Consider the following 13118-nt stretch of genomic DNA (forward strand, 5'->3'; position numbering starts at 1 on the left):
ATAACAAACAGCAGGCAGCAAATCAGTCCTTCAGATAGCAGGAGAAACTTTTGAAGAAGCAGTCATTAATTTGGCTATCGTGATGAATTCCTCCGTGGTGAAAGCAACAACCCACTTCAGTGCTTCACAGATTCATTGCCTAGGAAGCCATGGGGAACACTGTGATAATTTAACCTGTCTTCCTGCATAAGGCTTCAGCTACCAGCAATCTTTTATAATGCCTTCAGCTGGCGGTAAAGGGGTGGTTTTGATGAGACAACATCTTTCATACCTTTGTGTGCAGCTGTTGCTTCACTCCATTTCTCATGGGGAGCCTCCTCCCACCTTCCCACAGGGGCAAGGGAGAGAGAAAGCCCAGCAGCAGCATGGCTACAACCAGCCCCATTTTCTTTACTTTCATACTCAGAAAAGTACGGAAACCTTGCACCAAAAGGCACCGTCGGCAGAGCAAACCTGCACTGCACAATGCCCCTACACACCCCTTACAACAACCGGTACACAAATAGGTGAGCAGGTTACCGCTGGCTGGATGCTCATCCGCATTATACGGCGCCATATATGACTCCCACGTTGTAGACACAACCCTTGACTTCAGCAATGCAGCCGAGGGCAGACACAAGTTCAGGGGAACCTAGATCTCCGAATGGTTATCTGACCCCCAGGTAAGCCTAGGTCAGTCTTTCTATTTCTTTTTCCCTTCTCATTCTCCATCTATTTGAAGTAGTAACTGCTGAAACACAATTTCTGCTCCCCAGATGTGTTTTTAGTGCTTAGTGCTGTTTAAGCTATTCTAGTTAGCTTGATAACATAAGAAGGGCTTTTACTCACTGAAGCAATGCATCAAGACTTTCAACAAATCTCCCGTATATGAGACTAACACCACTAAAACCATCAAATTCCCTTTTTTTCAGCTTTACTCAGAAGCCCTATTTGGCATTACTGAATTTAAAGACACTGGAAATGTCCATTATGCCTGTCTGTTGACGGCACAGGGGAAGAAAAAACACTGCTATTTGAGAATGTTTCCATCTAGCCTGAGAATTAACAGCTGTACTGGATCCTGAGAGTTCCTCATCTGTTAGACTGGGATCTACTGAATATCAGTATTTCATGCCACATGTTAAGTTTCCCTCAGGCCTTTTGTCCCTTAACCACTTGAATTTTTCACTGGTGAAATTGCCTCTTTCACTTTCTACCTGTTCTATTTGGCTACGAGCTTTCCTCTCTCCTCCATAGATCACATCTCCCTTACTCTCTCAATACTCCAACTAAGTGGCATAACTAAGGCAAATTCAAGGCAATTGTCATCTGCCTGTATCTAGTTTTGATGTAGGCTACTCTTATTGCAGGCTTGAAGAAGATGAGCTTGTAGGCACAAAACCTCATGGTTTTTCCTCAGTTTATCACTTCACCTGACAAACCTAATTTATACTCTTAGTTCATCCCAGCTAAAACAACCATATTTACTAAGCTATCATCAATGACAGAGCACTGTATGGTTTTGCCTTGCTTTTGATATTAAAAAACAATCGAACACATCATCTTCATGTATTTCCCTTCTTTGATGATGCTTCTGTACAGTTCTGCCAATTGGTATTTGTCCCATCACAGTGAAATTGGGTGACCCAAGCTTAATTGCTTGAAATAACTAAATGCAAAGCGGTGTCATAGAAGTTGTGTTGTGGCACTACTAATTAAGAGATTCAGCCTCTTGCAACTGTAAAATTCCACTTGCCCTAGGCTATATACAGGCAACAAGTACCACCATAATTCATCACCCAAGAATAAAACATATATACAAAATGCTAGAGGAGGCTGCATTTCAAAAGAAAAGGAATTACATGAAGAGAAGCAAAAATAAAACCTAATTGCCTGTGCACTGCTGTCTCACTGTTCACTGCAAGCTCCAATGTAAGTTTTTCTTCTGCTGGAGTCATTTATTGGGGAGCATCTCCCATGTGGTCTTTCTAATTTCTAATAAGATTCAAGTCCACAGCTGTAGCTTTTTCATAGGTTTGGCACATAGAGGATCTGCCTCTCTCTTCCATCTACTCTTCTACCCACACATCATCAAAACAGAAATTTAATTATCTTTTAGATGGCTATCACTGTGTTAAATTTGGTTTGAAAGGTCAGTGGAAAGGGATACACAGGTGCAGAGCATGAGCGTGCATGTCTCATTTCCATAGGAAACCAGGCTTAAAAATGGAAGATTTACAAGGAAAATGAGCTGCGCTTTTGCTCACAGCAATACACTAATTTGAAACACCAGCGATTGCTGAAGATAAGAAATTATCTATATCTATTGGTCCTCACCCTAGGTGTTGTAAATCCTCAGAGCTCCTCTGAAGTCATTGGATTTATGTTCATTAATACCAGTAACCCATTAATTTAATGTTTATAAGGAGGTGTGTCAGTTAAGGAGGTAAGACAGTATCTCTAGACCGACACACATGAGCATAGGCATGTGTGTGCATGAGCACGTGTGCACTCTGGTATCACAGAGCAGTCACAGGGAGATGTCACAACAGCTCCCATCCCAGAGCAGAGAGATTTGCACTCAGGTCAAGACCAAAGCTGTATCAAACTTGCAGTGGTGAAGTTGTCCAGGGAAAGAAGGGGAGCGCAACCCATTCATTTTTCTCCCTCTCTTTCACAAGCTCATGAAAGCAACTTTCTGATAGACCACTTGAAAGTCACCTCCACCCATCTGAAACTTGGCTGAGGATCTCAGCTCTCCTTTATTACTGCGCAACTCTATTAAAGCTCTCAGTGGAACCGAGGAGGGAATGTCCCAGCCAATTTTACTTTTTGTATTAAAAAAAGAAAAGCACACACTAGTCTATTGAAAATCATTTTGAAGAATTTTAATCATAGCAAATGTGTCTCATAAAATCAGTGCTTCCACATGTACAAAGGACAAGACTCCAGAGATCTGCCTACAAAAATACCATGTATTAAAATGGGGGGATGGGGGAGGGGGAGGGAAGGGGCCAATTATTAGAAACTCAGCAATGTTTGAGATGTCTTCTAGGACAGACAAAGCAAGCAAAGAATGCTTCTGCAGACATTCAGATTTATTGACGGCACTTTGATTTCACCTTTATACAGTCAATATTTGGCAAGGTTTTGACATGGCAGCCCAGCAGCTGGTGTATCTGTAGGGGCTGGTTAGCCCTTTACAAGAAAAGAAGGGGGAAGTCATCTAAAACCAAGTTATATGTGTTCTTGCTTCTGAAACATGTCAAGGACTTCAGTTCACAGCCACTGAACAGTACCAGCCTGCTTGTTTAGCTGGAATATAATTAATGAGGGGTGGAGAGGGAGCCTAGGGAGGGCAAGGGACCATGTAAAACTGTAAAACAAAGAGCAGAGACGGTGGTAGAGCTGTAGGAGAGGCATGTAATACCTGCCTGCCCGAGGCTAGACTCAACCTTCCTGGCTTCTGGTGCAACTATTAACGAGCTTGAAAGTCCAGAGGGGGAGGGAAAAGGACGTTGCCCCTACCAGGCAGAAGGAGGCATTTCTGCCTTTGATTCTTAAAACAAGAGCCAAACCTTCATTCAGCTCGTTTTAATTAATGTACTAACTGCATGAGTACGTACACATGTCTTCAAGGTTGGCACTCAGGTAGAGAACTAGCTTGCACTTGAAAGCTGTGTTGAGGACCCTTCAGCTGACATAAAGATTATTCCGTATTTTTTCTTTGCCTTTTTGTCTTAACACCTGTCAAAGTTTATTTGCCTTCACCAAAAAAAAAAAAAAAAAAAAAAAAAATCCATCCACCCATCCTCTTTCCTATCTCTCCTAGTAATACAGAAACCTTTGCTATTAGCGATAGTGCAAAGGCAGGCCCTGTGGGATGGGATTTTTAGGTCTGCTCCAGGTTACAGCTCGCTTGCAATGCCTTTGTAGCGATTAGGGATACTGTAGCTGAAGTAATCTAAGCTGATATCAACTGCAAGTAGCTCAAAATACACGCTGGGAAGCTGACAAGCAGCTCCCCTAGAGAATATGTGCGTGCGTGCAGAGTTGGTCCTGCCTTCGCTGCAGCCCTGCGCCACCCCAGCCCGCTGGTCTGGAACCACCGGGACTGCAGCAGGGAGAATCGCCCGGCTGCAAGGACTGCCGCTGCTCCCCCTTCGCTTTCCAGCAACCACCACGGACCGCGTCTGCTGACTCCTGGGACTGCAAAATATTTATCTTCTCACAGGTCCTCTACTTAGCAAGGTTTAGTCTCCAAAACGGGAAGCCTATTGGGATTCATTTGGAGCATAGCTGAAATTCAGGGGCACCTCTGCTTCCTCCTGACAGAGTTTAAATAGATACGGAACAGATGGTATAAACGTGGCCTGAATGAAGAACAGCTTTACTCTTTTTTTTTTTTTTTCTAGTGCCTGTTTTTGTTTTTTTTCCAAAACAATTATAAGCAAAATGAGGCCGGGGGAGGAGGGGGGAGGATCAGAAACACTTTTTAGAGCCTATCACAAAAGAGCATCTGAGCAGCATACTAACCCTCAGCACAGCGACAGACGCAGCGCCCGGCCACGAGGCAGCCTGCTTTGGGACCACCCTTCCCACCTGAAGCTGAATAGAAGGAGAGGTTCTCCAGTTAACGGGAGGGATACTGGGCGGCCAGGAGAACTCTACGTCTGTGACAACTTCGAAAGCTGAAGGAATCTTACAGAAAGGTTCTCATGTTTCTTTTAAACCTTAAAAGTCATAGCTACAGAGATGTCATTTTGGACTAGGAGATACACAGTGTGTCCTTGCGGGCCACTGTTCCAACAGAGATTTGTGGTAGGTCACATCCATGTTTCACCCAGTTCAACACCCACCCCAGGACACCTCCTCTCCTTGGGCCACAGAGCAAACACAGGGCAGGCAGACTGCACCGGGCCGATTTAACCAAATTCCCGTCTGTCTTTGGCAAAAGTCGGGTCACTGACCCCATCATGGATTTAACAATCTCTAAAGGAGATGGATAATTTGCCCTCAAAATTCGTAAATATCTCCTTATCAAAGGTCGCTTGCTGTAGATCTGTAAAATGAGGACTGCCACTGTGTATCGGACACACGACGGAGATCCTCAGAGGCTGAGTCCATTAACAGCTTTAAATGAGGCATAAGACCCGAGTTTGATCTCAGAGAACTGACAGTCACAACTGATTCCACGCACAGTGCTCTATGTGCTCGACATCCAGAAAGTCCAGGCTCTGCACATTTCAGCAGGCATTTTCAACTTAATAGGCAGCACGTGACGTTTCGTTAAGATTTTGGTGCTATTGGAGTTTTCAGCTGTTAGGAGGTTTATGAGGTATTACAAAACCGAAGAACATACATACATTTTGAAACTCAGCAGACCTAATCCATGAATATGGATTTTTCTTCTTCCTTATCTCCATCCCCCACTAAAGAAAGTGGAATTGCAAACTTAATGCCACTAATACACTGAACAAAAACCCAAAAGAGCTGTTAATGATCTGTGGTGGGTTGACCCTGGCTGAGGGCCAGGTGCCCACCAGAGCTGCTCTGTCACTCCCCTCTTTCATCAGACAGGGGAGAAAAAGTACAAGGAAAAAAAACTTGTGGGTCGAGATAAGGACAGGGAGAGATCATTCTCTAATTATCATCACGAGCAAAACATACCGAACTTAGAGAGGGAATTCATCTTATTTATTACTAAGCAAAACAGAGTAGAGGAATGAGAAATAAAACCAAATCTTAAAACACCTCCCCCCACCCCTCCCATCTTCCCGGGCTCAACTTCACTCCCGGCTTCAACCTCCGCCCCCCTCAGCGGCACAGGGGGACGGGGAATGGGGGTTACGGTCAGTTCATCACACGGTGTTTCTGCCGCTTCTTCATCCTCAGGGGGAGGACTCCTCTCATCGTTCCCCTGCTCCAGCATGGGGTCCCTCTCACAGGAGACAGTCCTTCACGACCTTCTCCAACATGAGTCCTTCCCGCGGGCTACAGTCCTTCATGAACTGCTCCAGCGTGAGTCTCCTCCACGGGGTGCAGACCTTCAGGAGAAAACTGCTCCAGCGTGGGTCCCCCACGGGGTCACAAGTCCTGTCAGCAAACCTGCTCTGCCGTGGGCTCCTCTCTCCACGGGTCCACAGGTCCTGCCAGGAGCTTGCTCCAGCGCGGGCTTCCCTCAGGGTCACAGCCTCCTTCAGGTGCCTCCACCTGCTCCGGCGTGGGGTCCTCCACGGGCTGCAGATGGAATCTCTACACCCCCTCATCCTTCCTCCATGGGTTGCAGGGGGACAGCCTGCCTCACCATGGTCTTCACCACGGGCTGCAGGGGGATCTCTGCTCCGGCGCCTGGAGCACCTCCTGCCCCTCCTTCTGCACTGACCTTGGTGTCTGCAGAGTTTCTTACGTCTTCTCACTCCTCTCTCTGGCTGCAAAAGCGCTCTCTAACTGTTTTTTCTCTTTCTTAAATATGTTATCACAGAGGCGCTGATGGGCTTGGCCTTGGCCAGCGTTGGGTCTGTCTTGGAGCCGGCTGGCATTGGCTCTGTCAGACACAGGGGAAGCTTCTAGCAGCTTCTCACAGAAGCCACCCCTGTAGCCCCCCCACTACCAAAACCTTGCCATGCAAAACCAACACATGATCTTTTAAAAATCAGATTGTGCAAATAAATGCTAGTCTCTGACTTGTTTTCCCTTCATTTTGCTATTGCTTTTTTTCAAAAATAGTAGGGCTATAGTAAAGAAACAATAATCCAAAGTACTTATTTAGAGAGGACCTACGATAACAACAGCAGACAAAATGGTATTGCAAATAAGACTCTGTATGGAGCCCCGGAGATGTTCCTGTTTCTGTGGAGACTTGTGACCATTTTCATCACTGAAAATGCAGTAGAAGTTTGCAGTCGCTCATATATGCCAACGTTTCTCCTTGCAAATCTACAGTGAACCAGGATTGCCAAACAATGGGCTGAAAAAGAGGAAACAGGAGATGGCACGCTCATAAGGAAGCAGTACAAAGTGCTTTTTAGGCTTCTTGTTACAAAGGACGAAAGAAAGAACCCAAACCCAAAGATGCCGGGCATAAGCAATAACAAACACAGACAGGATCCTCATTTATCCACTACTCCTGACAACGTTTCTCTTGATGCCAGAGTTGTTGCATGCTTGTTCTGCCTGGATGGCTGCTGAAAGACATTCAGTGTTGCAATTCTTTGTTTATCACAAAACCACGCTCCTTGCTGGTAACGTTCTACAACTCTTATCACACTGTTGAATCCAGCTACAACTGTCCAAATCTTGTCTCCTCTAAACCAGAGGAGGTCAGAAAGGAAAAGAACAAATACTCTATGTATCCATTGCAGTTTGCCAGTTTAGCAAATAAAAATCATTAAGCAGGGATTCAGTTTTATCAACCTGTAGGTTTAGCAAATCCCTCAGCATTTCAGCACAGCAGGAAAGAAGCGATTAGAATTCAATTTATTTCCTCTGAGGTTTTTAAATCATCGTCACTCTGGATTCCTAGGGTGGGTTTTGGTGTGGGTTTGAACTGCAAGGGGTTTTTTTGTGGGGTTTGTTTGTTTTTTACTATGAGTTAGGAATTCCCAGCTATGTACGATGAGCAGTTAAAACCAGGAGTTATAGAAATACAGGTTTCTAAACTAAAACGCTTGAAAACAGCTGCCTGGGGGGATTAGAGAGTCTCCTAGTCAATATGCTTTCAAATTTCAAAATAAAACCTTTCACAAAGCGAAGCTTATTACTTCGAATGTTCTTTAAGAATCATGCAGACTAGCCAAGTATCAAGAAACAAACACCCAAGTGTAAAGTCCACCTCTATTCAAGAAAGTATTTAATCATGTGTGACCGAATCCCTTCATCTTCCTTAGACTTAATGTTTCAGTGCTTTCTCAGTTAGCATATTTTCCTAAATCATGTCCCAAATATTTCAATACATTTCTTAAGCAAATCATTGAGAAACATCTGTGACTATTATTCCAAATAATTTAAGCAAGAAATTATTCATTTGCAGTTCAATCAGCAAATTGGCCATGCTTGGGAACTGAGCTTCCTTTTATGCTCATAGTCAGCCACACGCATCTACCACATGACACGCTGCTTTCAAAGTATTGTAAGATCCAGCACCGTTCTTAAATACTTCAAAGTGAGATCACATACTTTACAATGTCAACCTGAATTCAAACCATCTTGAGGGGAAGATTTTATTTTTTTTTTCAGATCTGGAGGGAGATCCAGATTTCTCTCAAGCAGATGCAAACCCCCATGATTCCGATCTAGTCAGTGCATGCAGGGACCTATCTATAGGACAATGCTTCCAAAACTGATCAGCGTGGTGACGGCACACACACATCTTTCTGCAATTCTCAAGGCAGACAAGCAAATAACCTTGAGCACAAAACTGCTCAGGTTCCTCATTTATTTTATTTACTCCGTCTTGAAAACCGAGCCAGAAAGCTGCAGACCCTAATCTAACCCTACTCTTTTATTTCTTGTAAGTTGAGTGCAATAGCAGTACCAAACAGCCACTTATTTTGTTTCCAGCTTCTCAGATCTAACAGGCTCAATAAATACTGTCTTTAGTTGTTTGGCATAACCAACTTTTACCAACTTCATTATTTGTCCTGGGAGATGGCCACTTGCTTTTCTACGTTCAGCCAATACTCATGCAAATAAAACAAGTTTTTATTTTAAACAATGTGACACATCTGCAACACACTGAGAATTCAAGATTTTGCTTTCTTTTCTATCCCAACTTCTTCCCACTGAATTCCTGTTCAGCTTATATCTGAGTCCTGGGCTTCAGTGATGATTCAGCACCCTAAAAAATTTCTGCACGCTCATTAAGTTTTTCAGTTAGTAGAAAACTGCACTTTTGAAATAGGCAGCTTCCCAGCTCAAAGGTGTTGAAGGAAAAGCAAGATCTGGAGTTTCACTGCCATTCTCGAGATACAATTTGACAGAGATGACATATGCAGGCCACTGCAAAACATGCCCAGTAGATGTTTTTGCACATAAAGGTCTGAATTTCCAGGATATTGCTTAATCATTTGCTCATTTCCAGGTGTTCTTTACCTTCTGCACCCTTTCTCCACTCCTTCAAACCAGTTCTGTATGTTGCCCTCAAGCTTTCAGGAGTGCTTTATGCAGCTCTGTTTTGAAAGACCTCCACCTAATCTTACGGGCTCCTGATAAACTAAAAGCCCAGGCATCTGGCTGTTCCCTTTTGGGTGGACATCCCAGCCTGGAGGCACAGAGCAATGATGTGGCTCCTCACCTGAATCCCAGACGAGAGGTCACCCATGGAGCAGGGAGTCCCATCCAACAGCAGTAGGAGTCAGTTTGCGGGATACAGCTCAGAGGGGGCAGCAACCCATCCCACATGAAATCCAAGTAGCAATACCTAGGCTTCATGCTACCGTGCACCTCATCATCCCGGCGCCATAAGGCACTTGACCTCCCTAAGAGCCTGAGGCCCTCTAATCCTCTTGGCCTCTCTCTAGGATATGTGGGCACGTGCTGTGTGCATACACCACCACCACCCCAAGTATGCAAACATGTCCTTGTGCCTTGGGGGCTCCATGCATGACCGCGAGTCCCCATTATCATCCCCATGCTTGGGTCCTTCAGTGTGATATAGATGAAGACAGTGAAAACAGACGTGTGTAGATCCGAAGGGGCCTGTGGCATGGATAAGGGGATAGGAAATATTTTCTTCTGGCTGTGGATCTTACCTAGTACCTCCAAATCGCCTCTGATGTTCAGGAACATGCTTAGCACAAAAATTACAGGAATTATTTAGAAGTAAAATAAAAATGTATTGAAGCATAAGGAAATGCTTGAAAAATGCATTTTCTGAGCATTTATTAAGCATTAAATTGCACTGAACTTGGAAGGTAATTTTTTTCACTAGAGATGCTCAGGGCAACTTAAAATCGTTCAACTTGAGGACGAAGCAAGCAGCTTTGCTTGTTGACACGAACATGCAAGAGGTAAAGTGACAAAGAGAAAGAACACAACAGCCCCAGCTGTCAGGCCTACGGACAGCGTACAGCACCAGAAAGGTCACTAACACGCTGTAAATCCATCGCAGCATTTCCAGGCAATTTTGTCCTACTGAAGCTCTTGCACAAAAACCTTTGCCTTCAGGGCCAGCAGATCCTTCGACAGCCTCCCAGATGATGCAGGGACTCATTTGCTGCCATATATTTTCTTCCCTCCCTCCCCCTCTGACCATAGAAAAAGTCTGGAAAAAACAAATCTCGGGCCACGCTTTCTGTGCAACTAGGATAAGGAAGCATTTCAACCCCAACATTTTCTTGAGATGCGTTCACTTGACATACTCATGTCTCCTGCAGTATTCAGGCAAGTGTCTTGTGCCAGCAGGCTGTGTTCCCTGGGGGCAGTTTGGCTGTGGATGGTGGGCGGTACGGCCCCTTTCTATGCCTGGGAGGAGGCAACATCCTCCGCTATGTGCCACTGCTGTGAAAAGATCCAGGGAACACAGAGGCTTGGACCAGTTTACACAGTAGGCTGGTGTCTGGAGCTTTTCATACCGAGACACCTACAGAAGAGCTCAAATCATGTATGAATTCTTTGGGTTTGGTTTAGCCCTGTTGTGAATGTAACAAAACCAGTGCAACATCAGCCGTCTCTACTCCAGAAAAGCATTTGTAGTATTAGGAAGGTTGGCTGCCCAGGGCTCCAGCAATAATAACGTGACTGGGAGGGGGGGCTCAAGGGGAAGAGGGGGCCAGCGTGCCAGTCTGTACAACACATGCTTAAGTCAAGGCCAATAATCCCTCGCTTCCATAAGCGAAACGTTTACTTAAAACTTTTAAGTCATCCGATTAAAATGGAAAAAAGAAAAAAAATGTGCAGCACAGTAGTCATCAGCTAAAATTCTGTATTCCAAGGTAATTAAAGCATGAACAACCTTTTACTATTGACCACAACCCACACTTAACACTTTGCCTTAAAACGCAGAGATTCGAATTTCAGCCACCCCCTTGTAAAATACGGAGCAATGCTGCCAAATTCCCTTCCACACTCTTCATTTGATGGCAAAGTAACAGAGGTACCATAACGCACTTGATATCATTCTTTTCCTGCTAATGTTTTATTCAGACTGAGCTTCATTAATAAAGATGAAACTTTGGACTCATGATTGCTCCATGTTTACAAAACATCCAGGCTCCTTTACATCTTGGTTAAGCATGAACAATCACTGAACACACAATTTCCTAAAAAAATTCTGCATACCAAAATTGCATATTTTGAATTTTTAAAATTCACTAAACAAAATTTCACAAAGTGAACCCTAAAGTCTGTTTGCCAGGAAAGCACAAGCCAAAAATGGATGTTGGGACCCTCCAGGACAAAAAATGAAGCTGGACCCCAACACACACATCCTTCCATTAAACAAGCAAATAAATAGACATTCATACAGAGTAATTTGCTCTAAAAATGCAGGTGCTTGAGTAATTACCCACAAGTTTTAGTATAATTTTGGTTGCTCAAACAGTGCAGTGTCACACAAATTTCATTTGGGGTTGGGGTTTGGTTTTTTTTTTTGGTGGAACTGGGCAGTGACTTCTTACTGCACACTAGAGAACAAAAACTAGCCTAGAACCTGATGATTGTGACAAGTCCAAATGTGTTTTTCCACAGAGAAACATTACAAAGACATGGTTGTTTTTTAAAAAAAAAATTAAATTAAAAAAAAGTTAAGAGGTGTATGTAGCAGTATCACTTTTTAATGCCAGGTATTGGACCAAGGAATGGGACAGACTGCACTGCATTTTTAAAGTAGTATGATTATCGACATACTCAAGAAACGTTTTAACACTGTACATTACAACAAACTATTTAGTTCACTTCTACACAAGTCAGCAAAAAAGCTAGGTGATCCAACATGATATGGCAGCTGCAAATGTAAAATGATAGTCACAGTCTAAAGCCAGAACAAAAACATCTCCAGAACTCCCTATTTATAAAAAGGAATGAACATACACACCGTGCGCGCACACGCAGGCAAAAATCTTGAGGTTTTACTTATTGCTCTTACACAAGGCTGTGAGCAGGCAAATGTCTGGATCAGAAATTAGGTCAAACATGCATTTCAGCAGGCACAAAAAGTACAGGAAATTCATATTAACGAAACAATGTACTGTGTTACGTTATACAGGATGGTATTCTGCTAATATAATACTTACGTCATTAATACCGGATAAAGTCCAGGTCTGCCTGTTGCATAATGTGTTATGCAGTGTGGTATTTTAACCTAATTTCTGATTTCTCTTTCATACTGCACCCTCCACGTAGGGACGAAGAGGATGGTTTTCAAGACAGCCATTCTTTGCAAGGCCAGAGAAACCTCGGCCTCAAGAGCCTCAGTCAGGCAGGTACAGCCGGAAGGAGGTTAACGTTATCGGCACTGCATCTCCACGACCTGCTCTTTGACTGCCTCGTGTTCTTGCGCAGTCATTGACAACTCAGATAAACCAATGCAGAAGCTGGTGCAAAACCGCATCAGCGCTGTTCTCGGAGCATCTTCCAGCTATGCTAGACGCTCCTGTTACACCCAGAAATTGCTACAGGCGATAAGGCAGTAGAGGGTAGAGTCCTGTATCTGGTCACGTTCTCAAGAGTCTCATAAAGGCAAGATTTTTTTTGTGAACTGGCTTTCCTTTACACAATAAGCAGCGTAGCGTGGATGTCAGTAGAAATCTGGCTGCCTACTGGCAACAAGAGACTAGCACATTCACAAGACACAGTTCGGAATACCTGCTGTTCCCTACTGCAACCAAATTGAACATGCTGTGGAGAGGTGTCCATGTAATTACAATACTTGTAAGCCAGATTCAAGGCATACTGCACATGGGCCTTGCACGAAAAAGGCATTGAATGTGTTATCTGAGGATATTTTTTTTTTCTGTGCTATGTATACATATGACAGTAGATAAAAATCAGCACAATGGTTCCTCTCCATACATGACCCAACACACACCATAACAATTAAGCACCGTATATGCTATTCTTCAGTTAACAGGAATTAAGGAAGAAAATGGTGGTTTGGGAACACGGAGGGGAAGAAATCCAGCACAAAGATAGAGGTATGT

This window comes from Balearica regulorum, chromosome 2 (assembly GCF_011004875.1).
Source record: "Balearica regulorum gibbericeps isolate bBalReg1 chromosome 2, bBalReg1.pri, whole genome shotgun sequence".
Taxonomy (NCBI): domain Eukaryota; kingdom Metazoa; phylum Chordata; class Aves; order Gruiformes; family Gruidae; genus Balearica; species Balearica regulorum.